Source organism: Rhamphochromis longiceps, linkage group LG5 (assembly GCF_057381845.1).
Source record: "Rhamphochromis longiceps isolate RC_006_pf linkage group LG5, R_longiceps_female_GT1.1, whole genome shotgun sequence".
Classification (NCBI taxonomy): Eukaryota; Metazoa; Chordata; class Actinopteri; order Cichliformes; family Cichlidae; genus Rhamphochromis; species Rhamphochromis longiceps.
Genome location: NC_140561.1, coordinates 7,530,791 through 7,543,098, shown reverse-complemented (window position 1 = coordinate 7,543,098; position 12,308 = coordinate 7,530,791). Strand labels below are relative to the sequence as shown.

Sequence of the window (12,308 nt, the reverse complement as noted above, 5' to 3'; positions counted from 1 at the left end):
TTTCCCCCTGTCCCACAGACCGATGCGCAGTAACACGCTGCTCACCTGCTGTGGTACAGCAACATTCACCTTGTTAGGCAGAAGAAGACTTAGACTAACATTACAGGTCCCTGACGATCACTAGCTCCAGTGCTGCACACAGTAATTTAGCAAGCTGTGTACTGTGAGTTCAAGCAGACCATTTTTACTCACCAAAGTAAGTCTCTGACCTGACCTGAAGAAATTCAAATTTCTTCCACTTCGTGTTGCTGTGGCTGAACCAGGTCAGATGTAATTACGGACCTGCTGAGCGGCAAAAGATTTATCAGCCACCGACTAAGTGCAACACCCTCCACTGAAACGCTCGGAAAAGAAGTGAGCAACACAAAAATAACGTGAGACTGTGTGTGTGTGTGTGTGTGTGTGTGTGTAACCACTTTATCAGGTGTGTTGGGTGTGGCACCGTACAAAGTGTTGCATTTAGAGTACTATATCCTTTCTCAATGAGCTGTCAAGCCGAAAGTATGGGTTTCACGCCACAGGGTAAAAGACTCTGAACAAACTACACTACAAAGTACTCTAACAGGTTACCTGTGGTAAAGTAACTACCACTGCTGTGGTTGAATAAATATCAATTTTTGAAAGCAGTAACACAAGCTGAGCACACCAAGCTTACACAGAACTACTGGCATCAGCTGCAGTCCACAACTGTTGATTGCTCTGTAAGTAATCTAAATATCTATTATTTTACTTCATAATTCATTAAATAAAGTACACTGTGTACTTCCTGGGTTATTTCTGGCTTACTACCATGCTCAGTCACCACCGAAACACTCAGAATTACAATCCAACAGCAATGAGTCTGTGTTGAGTAAATAGACAGAAATTTGCATCGTTCTGCTATTTGTGACTATTACTGAATAGATTATACACAAACTGCACCTCATCAAACACAGGAAGCTGTGGTACAACTTTGGTAACGATAAAAAAGCATCTTTGTCAGTTGAATAAACAGCTGTGAAAATGTATTTATAACTAGAAAAGTTACATTTTAGAGTTTTGAACACACTTGTGTCTTTATACTGTACATTGCTGCAGGACCTTCATTCAGCCTCTGTCTGAAACGCTCCATTTTAAACTGTTACTCAGACAGTTCATGACCGATGTAGAAACCTAAAGAACTGTTGACTACAAATCGTCAGTACAGACGCTAACAAGAAGTTTTATCCTGATAGGACTTCACACTGTGCCTCTGAGTGAAGATTCAACATGTGAATACTGCTGAAATCACAGAATCACCAAGACTTTAAAGTGTGGCCGGAGATTTTGTCAGTGAACCTCTTTTTGTTATAAAATCAGGATTTAGCAGTGAAAAAAAGAAGCCTGGAAAACGGTGTGAAACTAGAGAGACTATTAGTCTTCAGTTCAACATTTACGATGTTACGCTGGTGCTGAAACATGGAGTTTGACATGAGTGCGTGTTGGCCACCTTGTAATATACTGCTGGGAGAAGCTGGGCTCTAGTGTTTCTAATGAAGCACTCAGGTCACTATCAGTGTAAAAGTGGGACCCTGTCAAAACCAGATCACTACATCTGTGCTTGCTGATCCACCAGCTGTGGGATAAAGAAGAGCTGGCCTCTAAGAAGACCAACACACCAAGTATGTGCTGCTTGTTGAATGATGTAATTAAACACATCCACACACCGCTTGATTTTTGTTTGTTTTTTTTCATTCTAAAACATTATCACTTTGCTGCTTGTGAGTTTTCTTTGGTGCTGGTTAAAATGCCTTTGGCAAGCAAAATTATTTCTCTACAAAGAAAAAACCTTGACTTCTTTTTGGGCACACACACTCCACACTCCACACATGGACATGCACCACAACTAAAACCACCAACAGAGCCTAACTGTGGGAAATATAGACTCAACTGTGACCCCATGACATTATTTTAAGTGAATACAATACTGTTGCCAGCCATGTATTCAACAAACTAGACAACTACCATAGGTGGAGACACTACTTGTTTCCATATCACCGCTAACTCAGCTGCCATGCTACTCAGTATGAAGACAGTGCTGAGAGTACAGTAATCAGATATACTGACTTGTATACTGGCTGACGGGTATACAGTTCGGCCTGAAATGTACTCGGGCACAGATAATGAGGACAGCAACAATGAGCCAAAAACAGAAGCAGCGCAGGTGCATGTGAGGCTGCAGCAGAAAAACAGAGTCATGTAAGCCAGGCTACACTCTGGTTTCAGTAAACTGCATACATAACAGAGCAGAACGAGGCTACAGGCCAATATTACAAAAAGAAAAAAACAAAAACTCAAAAAAGCAACCAATTTGTGTCATCAGCAGGAAAGATCTAACCTGGGGACTTTTGTGCAAACACACACAGTTCATTACCTAGTGTTTGCTAATCCTGCTCCCGATGCTTCGACTGTTTAGTTACGATAAGAACCTTTTGTTAAAACATGTGCAGCCCTGCAGTTTTTCCCCTGCTTATTTTCTGATTTACTAAAGAGATGTGAAAGAATCCTGCAGTTTCACTTTATATTTCAGAAAATCATTCACAAGATGAGTGAACGCGACATGAAAATGTTTCTCCCAGACACAGTTTGTGAGGCATTCAAGGCACTACAGGACTACACTGTAAAAAAATTGTAATATAAAAGTATTTTATTGTGCATTTTACAGTTTTGTAGTGTTTTTCTAGAATATCATTAAATTTACATAAATAGACAGTGATTTTACATTTCAAATGTAAATTAACGTAAAATCACTGTAAATGTAATAAAACATAATTTTCTTGTTTTTTAAATATATTTGTGTGTACATATGCATATTTAGATTGTTAAAATACATTCACAAATGTATCATAATTTCACAAATATTTGTCCGTTATTTGAAAGATTGAACTGTTAAATTCAAATGTAATGCTATGGAAAAATATATAAAATGATTCTTATGAACTTTTTTTACATCAAATAATGTTATTTAGGGTGATCGTGGCTCAAAAGTTGGGAGTTCGCCTTGTAATCAGAAGGTTGCCGGTTCGAGCACCGGCTCAGACACTCTCGATGTATCCTTGGGCAAGACACTTCACCTACCACCTACTGGTGATGGCCAGAGGGGCCGATGGCGCGACATGGCAGCCTCGCCTCTGTCAGTCTGTCCCAGGGCAGCTGTGGCTACAGCTGTAGCTGCCTCCACCAGTGTGTGAATGTGAGAGTGAATGAATAGTGGTATTGTAAAGCGCTTTGAGGGTCTCGAAAAGCGCTATATAAATGCAATCCATTATTATTTAAACCAACTGTTAACTGTATATTTCTGTACATTTAAGTATTATTATTCATATTGCCGCATTCATTGACCTTGTTTATAGGTAATTTCATTGTTTAATCACATTAAAATGTTCCTAATTTAATGTTTAAAAGCACTTGAAAAGGGCAAAATCCCATGTAAAATTAGGGCAACAAACTGTATTGTCATTACTGAAAATAACCGTATTTTCATGGGAAAGTTATTTTCTGTTATTTTATGGTATTATTTTGGCGCCCCAGCTGCCAGAATATTACTGTTTTTGTAGGATTTTTTTTTACAGTGTACAGTGTCCTTACTGTTACTATCAAGTTAAAGAAATGTTACCTGCAAATGAATTTTTGTTTACTTCACAGCAAAAATGACAAAAAAGACTGACTCTGTGCTGAAGTGCATACAAACTAAACTAATGTGACTATTCACTGTTACATTGATTTTAGGCAAAATGTTATTATCTGTTGTTCATTTGGTGAGTTTCTTCATACAGCTGGTGAACAATGTAAAATAGTTCACTCTGCATAGACATACATGTTTACTGTGTGTTTTGTAACACAACCATATCACCCAAAGCATGTGCTACCAGCTGTCAAACAAAACTGTGACTTTGGAGACCTACTGCCAGACTGATATTTTTAAGTGCCATTTGCCTTGTCAGGCTGTTGGGATGATGGCTCATCATCCCAACAGCACTCACTGACTGACACACACACTGACGCACACATGTGTGCACACACAGTATTATCAGTTGTAAATTTCTTGCTAACATCAATAGGAAGGAGCTCTGTCCTTAGTTTGTCTTACGAATAATGGGTGTGCTGGTGTTACAGCGAGGCAGGCATTGATTTAACATAATGCACCACTGCGAGCTATGCACAACAATTGGCTGAAATGCTATTTATGTGTGTGTCTGAGCATGTGGGTGTGCGCACACAAGGAACCAATCAATGCATGTGTAGACAGGAAAAGATGCGAGCAGGAAGAGAAGGTGTAGTGAAAGAAAAGCAGAGGTGTTGGAGGTGAGGCCTTCCAACTAGAAGAAAACTAATGGCACTACCTTCAGTTTGGAATCCCACAGAGGAAGCTCTGGGTAATCTCTCAGCCTCACCTGTGAAGTCAAGAAGTTGGCACTTTAAAACTCTGCACCTCACTGTCTTATACAATCCTCAGATTTCATGACCTGTTCAAAGATTGCACCAACTCAAACTCGTTTGTCTGTTTAGTAGGGACCATGGGACCATTAAAATAGCATGTTAGGCAAGTGGACTGACCATTTGCAGGCCATTTGGGCATGTGATGGGCTTTCCATTGATTAAGTTCACTGGTCCCTGGCTGGCTACAATACACACTTACAGATGAGTTGTCAAAAACAATCTATGCTCAAATGTGAATCAATGCTAAAATTAATATCAAATTACTATTTTCATTTGCAACAATATTGATGCTAACAGTGCCATCTTTGCCTCCTCCAGCTGACACATAACTTTACAGCACTGCTGCACACAGACAGGCACAGAGTAGTTAATATTCATAACACTGAACAACACAGTAGCATTAATTTAAAGAGGTCAGTAAAGCTCCGGTTTCAACAACATTGAAGTATTAAACAGTAATCAGAAATGTTAACCTGGCTGATGCACACATTTAAGTTAGTTTTTTAACTATTAGCAATTATCCGATAGCAAAATTAGTCATCAGTTATCACTAACGTAGTAGCTAGTGGACTGCAGGTCGCAGATGGAACATTGAGCCATGACAGAGCAGATTAAAGACACACGAAGGACGTGTGTCTTTAATCTGCGGTGTGGTGTGGTTCTGGCTCTGTGGAGCAGCAAGGAAAACATAGCTGAGTGTGGAGAATTGATCTGAGCAAATAAAGAGTAAAATGCAGAGCAGAAACCAGATGGGTTTCAGGCCTGAAGAGCAGAGCTGAGGAACTGAAGGGCTGCAGATTCAGGGAGAAGCATGACAGGTGGATAAGAAAGAGGTTGCAGGCAGATGTTAATAAGATGATAAACCTTAAATTTTCAGTTTTAGAATGCAGTAAACCTGTTTATTTTAGTGTAACTAAAACTCAATTTTAGTCAAGTTTTTCCATAATGTTCTTCTTCGACAGTATCTTAATACATGCTCATCCAGGTGAGTTAATCCCAAAAGGTTGATTCTGTTCATCTGGACGCAGCGTTTTCAGTGGGAGAAACGTTTCATCACTCATCCAAGTAACTTCTTCAGTCTCAGCTGACTGCAGGTTTCCCCAACCTTATAAACAGTACATTTGCACAATGACTAAAACCAGCCCCCTGAATGAACAATGGGTTGTCATGACCACTGACTAACAAACACTGATCAAAGATCACTGATCATGTCCATGGGGAAATCAGGTTTCCCCAAACTGTTTATAAGGTTGATGAAACCAGCAGTCAGCTGAGACTGAAGAAGTCACTTGGATGAGTGATGAAACGTTTCTCCCGCTGAAAACGCTACATCCAGATGAACAGAATCAACCTTTTGGGGTTCTTCTACAATAATTAAATAATTAAATGTATTGTGTTGTTTGCTATACTCTTAGTTTATTAGTAGATTCTAAAATATATTTTACCTTAAGGATGTGTAATGAAATGTTCTATTTTCTTTCTTATTTTTTAAAATCTAACTTATAATTGGAAGAATTAGTTGAAAATTATGTTAATTTTGGAAGAAATTATCTCTTTACTATAGTTTCTCTTGTTACAGGATGGGGTCAAAGTCTTACTGTGGGATTGAAAATGGTATTGTAACAAAATAATGGCCTAACCTTTAACAAGCTGTAGCTAAGTGAAGGGCAACTGGTTGGCAAGTGGTTGCAGGATGTTGCTGGCAGTTGATAGCTGAAATTGGTCATGAAAAGGTACAAGGTCCTGCAACAAAAACCACCTTGCAATTGCTTTGGTCATTGACTGGAGTGGTTGCGCAAACCGGAAACTGAGAATGCTTCCCTTCAAACTAAAAGTTGTAAGTTGAAATGTGCTGATTTCTTTAGTAAGGCACATTTGTACTTTGACGAGGAACAGTCTCTGTTTCAGGTTTGCAATATAATACACAATACAAGATTCACTACACCTCTGTGGTTAGTTTTTGAGTGTTTGCAGACAAGTTGGCATCTTCTACGCAAACTATCGGCAACCACTGTAATCTGCTCGCAACCAAAGCAATTACAAGATGGTCTTTGGTGCAGCACCTTTCTTGCAACAGATTTTACCTGGCAGCAACCAGTAACCTCCAGCAACTACTTCCCAACCAGTCGAGGAACACACATTTTTCCCTAGTGTCTGGGTTGGCAGGGTTCGTCAGCTAGTCTCTGGGCCCATGTGACCTGCGTGACCAAGTCTAAACTTGCAGCCTCTTCAATGGCCACCAAGGGGTGATCACTCTTTAAATAAATTGTCTTCTGCCAATTGACATGGTAGTTGTTAGACTTGAAACAGTAGTTAACACTGAGCAAAGGGACCAATGTCTCTCCTGGGGTTTTTCGACATTTATGTAAGTGTAAGCTGAGCTGAGAATTTCCAACTTTGGAGCAAAGAGTAAAATAGAAGAGTGACAATCTCCCTGGGGGAGAAGGGAAGCGAAAGAAATGTCATTCTTCCTCCTTTACATCTGTGCTGAGCCTGAACCTAGACAGACTGAAGACAGACAAGCGTGGTGAATATTGAGTAAGTGACCTTTTGAGATAAGGCCTGGAAGGTCGTTATATTCACTGTCATCACTGTCATGAGGACTGTAACAATGGATCCATCATCATCAATCATTATTTCACAGACTGTGGAAAAAGTTTGGGGAAAGAGAACTAGTGAACTTTGAAAAAACAGGTAAACAGTCCAAGTCAGTTACAACTTTATGGGAACCTAATAATACCTCAACATTAACCATACCTTGATGGAGGTTTGAGTGTACAGCTTTAGGTTAAAACTAATTAGAGAAGTGCAAGAGAAGTGTACTATTAGTATAGTAACATTTCATCCACTAGTTATAGCCATCTATAAGAAACCCCAGTCCATACCCTCATAACCTTTAGCTTGGCAGGCCTGTGTGTGTATGGCAACTCTGTCTGAGTAGGTATTTGTCTATGGAGAGGGGTTTTCAAATGATGCAAACCTGCTCCTGTACAGTTCTTCAAAATCCCCAAATAACTCCCAGTTTTTTATCTAGCATGTTTATCTTGCACTTGATGCTACTTCATGCATTATGCATATTATTATGTGTAATATGAAAACTGTTTGTTATGTTTACATGTGTTTATTTATTTTACTGCAGCAAATAGGAGCAGAAGTTCAAATTTCATTGTATTCCTAAATACAGGGACAGTAAGGACTTTCTGATTTTTGCACTTTGCTAAACATGGATGATGCTGTGCAGCTGTCGAACGCTGACTGGTTGACAAGTGGGCCACAACAGGGAAGGGAACAGCAGAGTTCACCAGGAATGGGAGAAGCACACAAAACAACACATCAAAGATTTAAAAAATACAGTTCGAACACACTGTGACTGCACTGGACACTTTTCATTGTTTTTAACACTTTGTTTCTCTTCATCCCTTTGTAGGTTATAACTTTGCTCTTCTCTCCGACTGGCTGATGGCCCAACAGCAGCACAAGCAACAGTAGCCCACAGACTGCTTGTACCACATATTTTTTACACTGGCCCCATTTGACAACAAGTAAACAGGCTGTTCATAAATGCTAAAGAAACCAGGCACCACCACCTCTGAACCACCGCTTCTTCTTTAGCCTGCATCAGTTCTAACCAAGTTTATCCAATAAATTGGCAACTTGGGGTATATTGTTGTATGAATGTGCACCTTACAGCACAGGTTTCCACTCTGCTGCCCATGGCTTCACTACATTACTTTTTAAATAATATTGGACTCTCATTCACTGTTACTCTGTGCTATTCTTTAGTGCTATATCACCAATATCTCCCCTTTCTTCAAATCTCTGGACAACCATTAGACAAGTGCTGTTTTTTAGCTTAAGGATGTACAAAAAACTATATTTCAATGTGTAAAGTCAGGGTTTGGAAGAAGTAATAAGTTTGGTATAAGACATAAAAGCACCTCAGTTAACACAACAGTTACTCTCAAGGGACAATGAATGTGTGAGGTTCTCTTAAAATAGTTTTTATGTTAGCCTACCGGACACTATGGAGCCGCTAGCCTACTTATACCCAAGTCACAGCCACTAGCTGAAGTTAAGAGCAGGTAACTTTCTCGAGGTTTCCATCGTGTCGCCTGAATAATGGAACGAGTCCTGAAACGGCGCTAGCTAAAGTACCAGCATTACTTCCCAACTGAGCCGGGAGTCACGTCTATCAGGGAGAGCGATAACGCTTCCATTCACTTCCCCCTCCGGAGCTACTTACTTTTCCCGTTTCCGTCGCCCCTTTTCCCGGCGTGTGTCGCCTCAGTTTTTCCCTCCTCTCCTCCCTCTGGTACCGAGATGGAAAGAGGGAGAGAGGAAGAGAGGATGGAAGAGGAGAGTCAGGTCCAGGCGGAGGAAGATGAGAGACGAGGCGCGCCGCTAAAAGCTCCCACCGCACCGGGAGCTCACAGCGGAGGAGCAGGCGGTAACACGGCTCAGATCCGTTTACCCAGCCTGATATATCGCCATTATGTGGGTCAGAGATGAAGCATTCATCTCCAGTTTTCATCGCACAAGTTCATATTCATTCCGTGTGACGGTATAATCCGAAAGGGGGGGGGGGGGGGGGGGCATGTGTGTTAACCTATATTTGGTACAGGAGAGCCCACTGACACACTTGAAGTGTTTGAAGTGGAAGAGAAAGACATTGCGTCTCTTATAGACAGGAGCAGAAGATTAGCTGAGATGAGGAGATGGTCTGAATACTTTATGGACGTGGCGCTGTTATAAATTAGGAAATGCAGTTTCCAGTTTCACTGATATCTATTTGATCTCCTTAAAGCATACTTAGATCTTATTTTCTAGAGCAGACATAGCCCTGCACAGACGGACTAACATTAGCTGATCTTTTTTCTTATGATATTTTACATCAAAGCAGGAAATGCAGAGCTGGAATCAAAATAATGAATGATGGCTGCATTCTGTTTAGGTGTGCTGAGCTTCTGCTCAACTCAGATAGGCTTAGAAGCAACGCGCTACACTTTTGTGCTGCTATTGATGTTATAATAAAAGAAATGCAACACAAGATTGTAGGTTAGGTCACAATATCTTATTGCGCCAAATATATTGACATTTATCACACTATACTTAGCTCATACTGAGTTAGTTTCAGTACTTGAGGCGTTTTCACACCTATAGTTCATTTAGTCTGGTCTGATTCGGTTTTTACTGTGATTTGGTTTCTTTTCACAGCGAGAAATCCAAGCAAACCAAAATGCATCACTTAAAACTACATTAGAAATTCAGTCTGGTTTTTGGGACAGATGTGTCTGGGGCAGGAGGAGTAAAAGTGAAAACAGGAAAAAGGTGTTGTGTTCAGAACTATCAGAGAACATGGAGAGTTTAAGTTCATTTCATGGCTTTTTGCTAGCCCAACAGATCTTTTCATGCATGTAGTACCTTGCTGAATCCCAGAATACAAAGCATGCACAGCATATGGGAGGTTGAGGTCTGCAACTGTTTGAATCAGTTGCCAACTTCAAAGTAACCTTGCTGCATCGAGATGGCGAAAGAACAGCAATGCGAATGACTCAGTCGCCTTTCGGTCTGCGATCAGTTTGTGATTGAATGGGGTCAAGTTGGCAGTTACATTAAATCTGTTTGCGATATTACAGTAATTAACTGATAAATATACCAAAATCACAAATCTGTTACACAGACATTCACGTTAACTGCTTACATTCAGAGTCCAGCCAGAACCTCAGAGATCTGAAATATAAATTCCTTTTTACAAACAGTACAGTCAAAGACCTGATGCTGTGACAAACACTGTGGTTGCAAAAGCTTATTTTTTTCCTGTAGTCGAATAGAAAAAACAGTTTCTGTCTCTATCTCTATAAAAACACTTTCCTGATGAATTTATGGGCTCCGTAATTTGTTTTGGGTCAAGTTGAATAAAAAATAAATAAATAAATGCTTAAATCTTGGTCATATTATGTTTCAAGAATTGTCTGAGAATTGTCTGTGGCATAAAACCACATGCTCTTTGGCTGATGACTTGCCAATCACAAGTCATTAGTCAATAAATATGCAGTTTCACAGTTAGACCCACTGCTCATCGTCACGTCTGTGTTATCTGCTACTAAGATGGGGACAGCACATCCGGAGAATTTAATACTGTCTATGGTTGCCTCCCACCAGAGGGTTGACAGTGTTGCATGCTCAACATCTGGTCTCTGTAAATGCTTGTAATTAGTGAAAAAAATGAAAGCAGTCACCAGGCAACCACCAATTTTTCCTAGTCACAAGCAGGTTACCATCCTATTTTTACTCTAGTGTCACAGGAACTAGTGAAGCCCTGTTGAGAAGCCTTGAGCTGAGAGTTTTCACTGTTGCCATCTTGCATCTTGGTCAAATGGATATTACAGGTGACGTGTTTAGCTGGATGTCCAGGATGTGGTGCAGGGGTTGGTCAGCATCAGTTAGCTATCCACAGATTTCACTTAGAGCTACAGACAAAACCTTTTCATCAGATGATGGAGGAATCTGAGAGAGTGCAAAAATGAGTTTGTAATTGTTTTAAATTAAAAACGGTGACTCTCCAGTCACCATACCCTGATTTAGCTTTCTCCTTGACTATAAACAAGATCTTATATAAAAGAACATCATATTGTGCTTAATAAGACTTAAAACTACTGACTGAAATCCGTAAGAAAAGTGTTTCTTCAGATTAACTATCCACTATGAGGTATTACTATTGCAAAACAAGTGATTAGATTACTGTTACTTTCCCGTAAGCGTGCTGCGTTACTGTGTTACTAAACCATAATTTTGTTTGTGCGACGTCCGTGGTACCAGACGTGTGCAGATCAACAATGGGTAATATGGTGTGCAGGAGAGAGTACGACCGTGCAGCATTTAATGCTTGGAAGTACTGACATTACTTTGAGTTTGACTCTGTAAAAAGTGACAAAAACATCAGCGTCTGCTGTTCACTCTGCGTGGGAAGAAAACTTTTTTCTACCGCGAAAAATTTAACTTCAAATCTGAGCGAGCACCGAGCACACTGCCATGGCAATGTGATGTTCACAGAGAAACCCCCGGATCCTCCCACTGACATGACTGCTGTGGCACCGGGCAAACCTTCACCCGCCCCACTCCTGCTAAACAGGTGACAATAGATTTAAGAGACAGGACTTAGTGCTGCTCAATCTTTGATTTTATTTATTTTCTGCTGTGTTTTACTTGAATCTATTTGAAAGAGTGAATGTAAACATAAAACATAATTTTAGTTTATAATCTGGAATATGCAGAAAATAAGTTTAACAATGTCCAACAGAGAATGTTGCATAAAATTAAATTTTTACTTAATGCAATATGCATAAAGTTAAAAGATTCAGACTAATAAAAACAATTTCATATGATGGATTATGCAGAAAAATAGAATTGGGCTGAAAGGTCTGTTGCTTTATTATGTATTCAGGTTGTGTATCATGTTTTTAAAAAGTAATAAAGTAAGTAACAAATTCTCCAAAAGTTGATTCTGTTCATCTGGGCGTAGCGTTTTGTGGGAGAAACGTTTGTCACTCATCCAAGTGACTTCTTCAGTCAGACTGAAGTCAGTGAAATCAGTAAAGTAATGGGATTACTTTCTTTGAGAGTTAATCAGTAATTAGTAACTAATTACTTTTTTCAAGTAACTTGACCAACACTGGTCATCACACAGAATGAAAGTTTAAGGTTTTGTGGCTTCACTCTCTGGACCAGGATGCTACATGCATCTTTTATACAGTCTGTTCTGTGAGAGTGTGTTTGTACAGTTGGAGCCAGCGCACACATACCTGCTGATGCTCCCAGGAAAATAAAATATTAAAGTTGTTTGTTTTTAT

General features: G+C 39.9%; 1 protein-coding gene across 1 annotated transcript in view; it reads right to left on the bottom strand.

Moving 5' to 3' along the window:
- The window catches only part of klhdc8a (kelch domain containing 8A), a 70,799-nt gene extending 61,935 nt beyond the window's left edge, over window positions 1-8,864 (bottom strand). Inside the window, exons 1-2 of the mRNA XM_085405589.1 lie at window positions 8,702-8,864; window positions 4,362-4,412 (exon numbers count right to left, since the gene is read on the bottom strand). The gene's annotated coding sequence lies outside the window, so the exon portion shown is untranslated. The remainder of the gene's footprint in view (window positions 1-4,361; window positions 4,413-8,701) is intronic.
- Window positions 8,865-12,308: the final 3,444 nt, after the last annotated feature.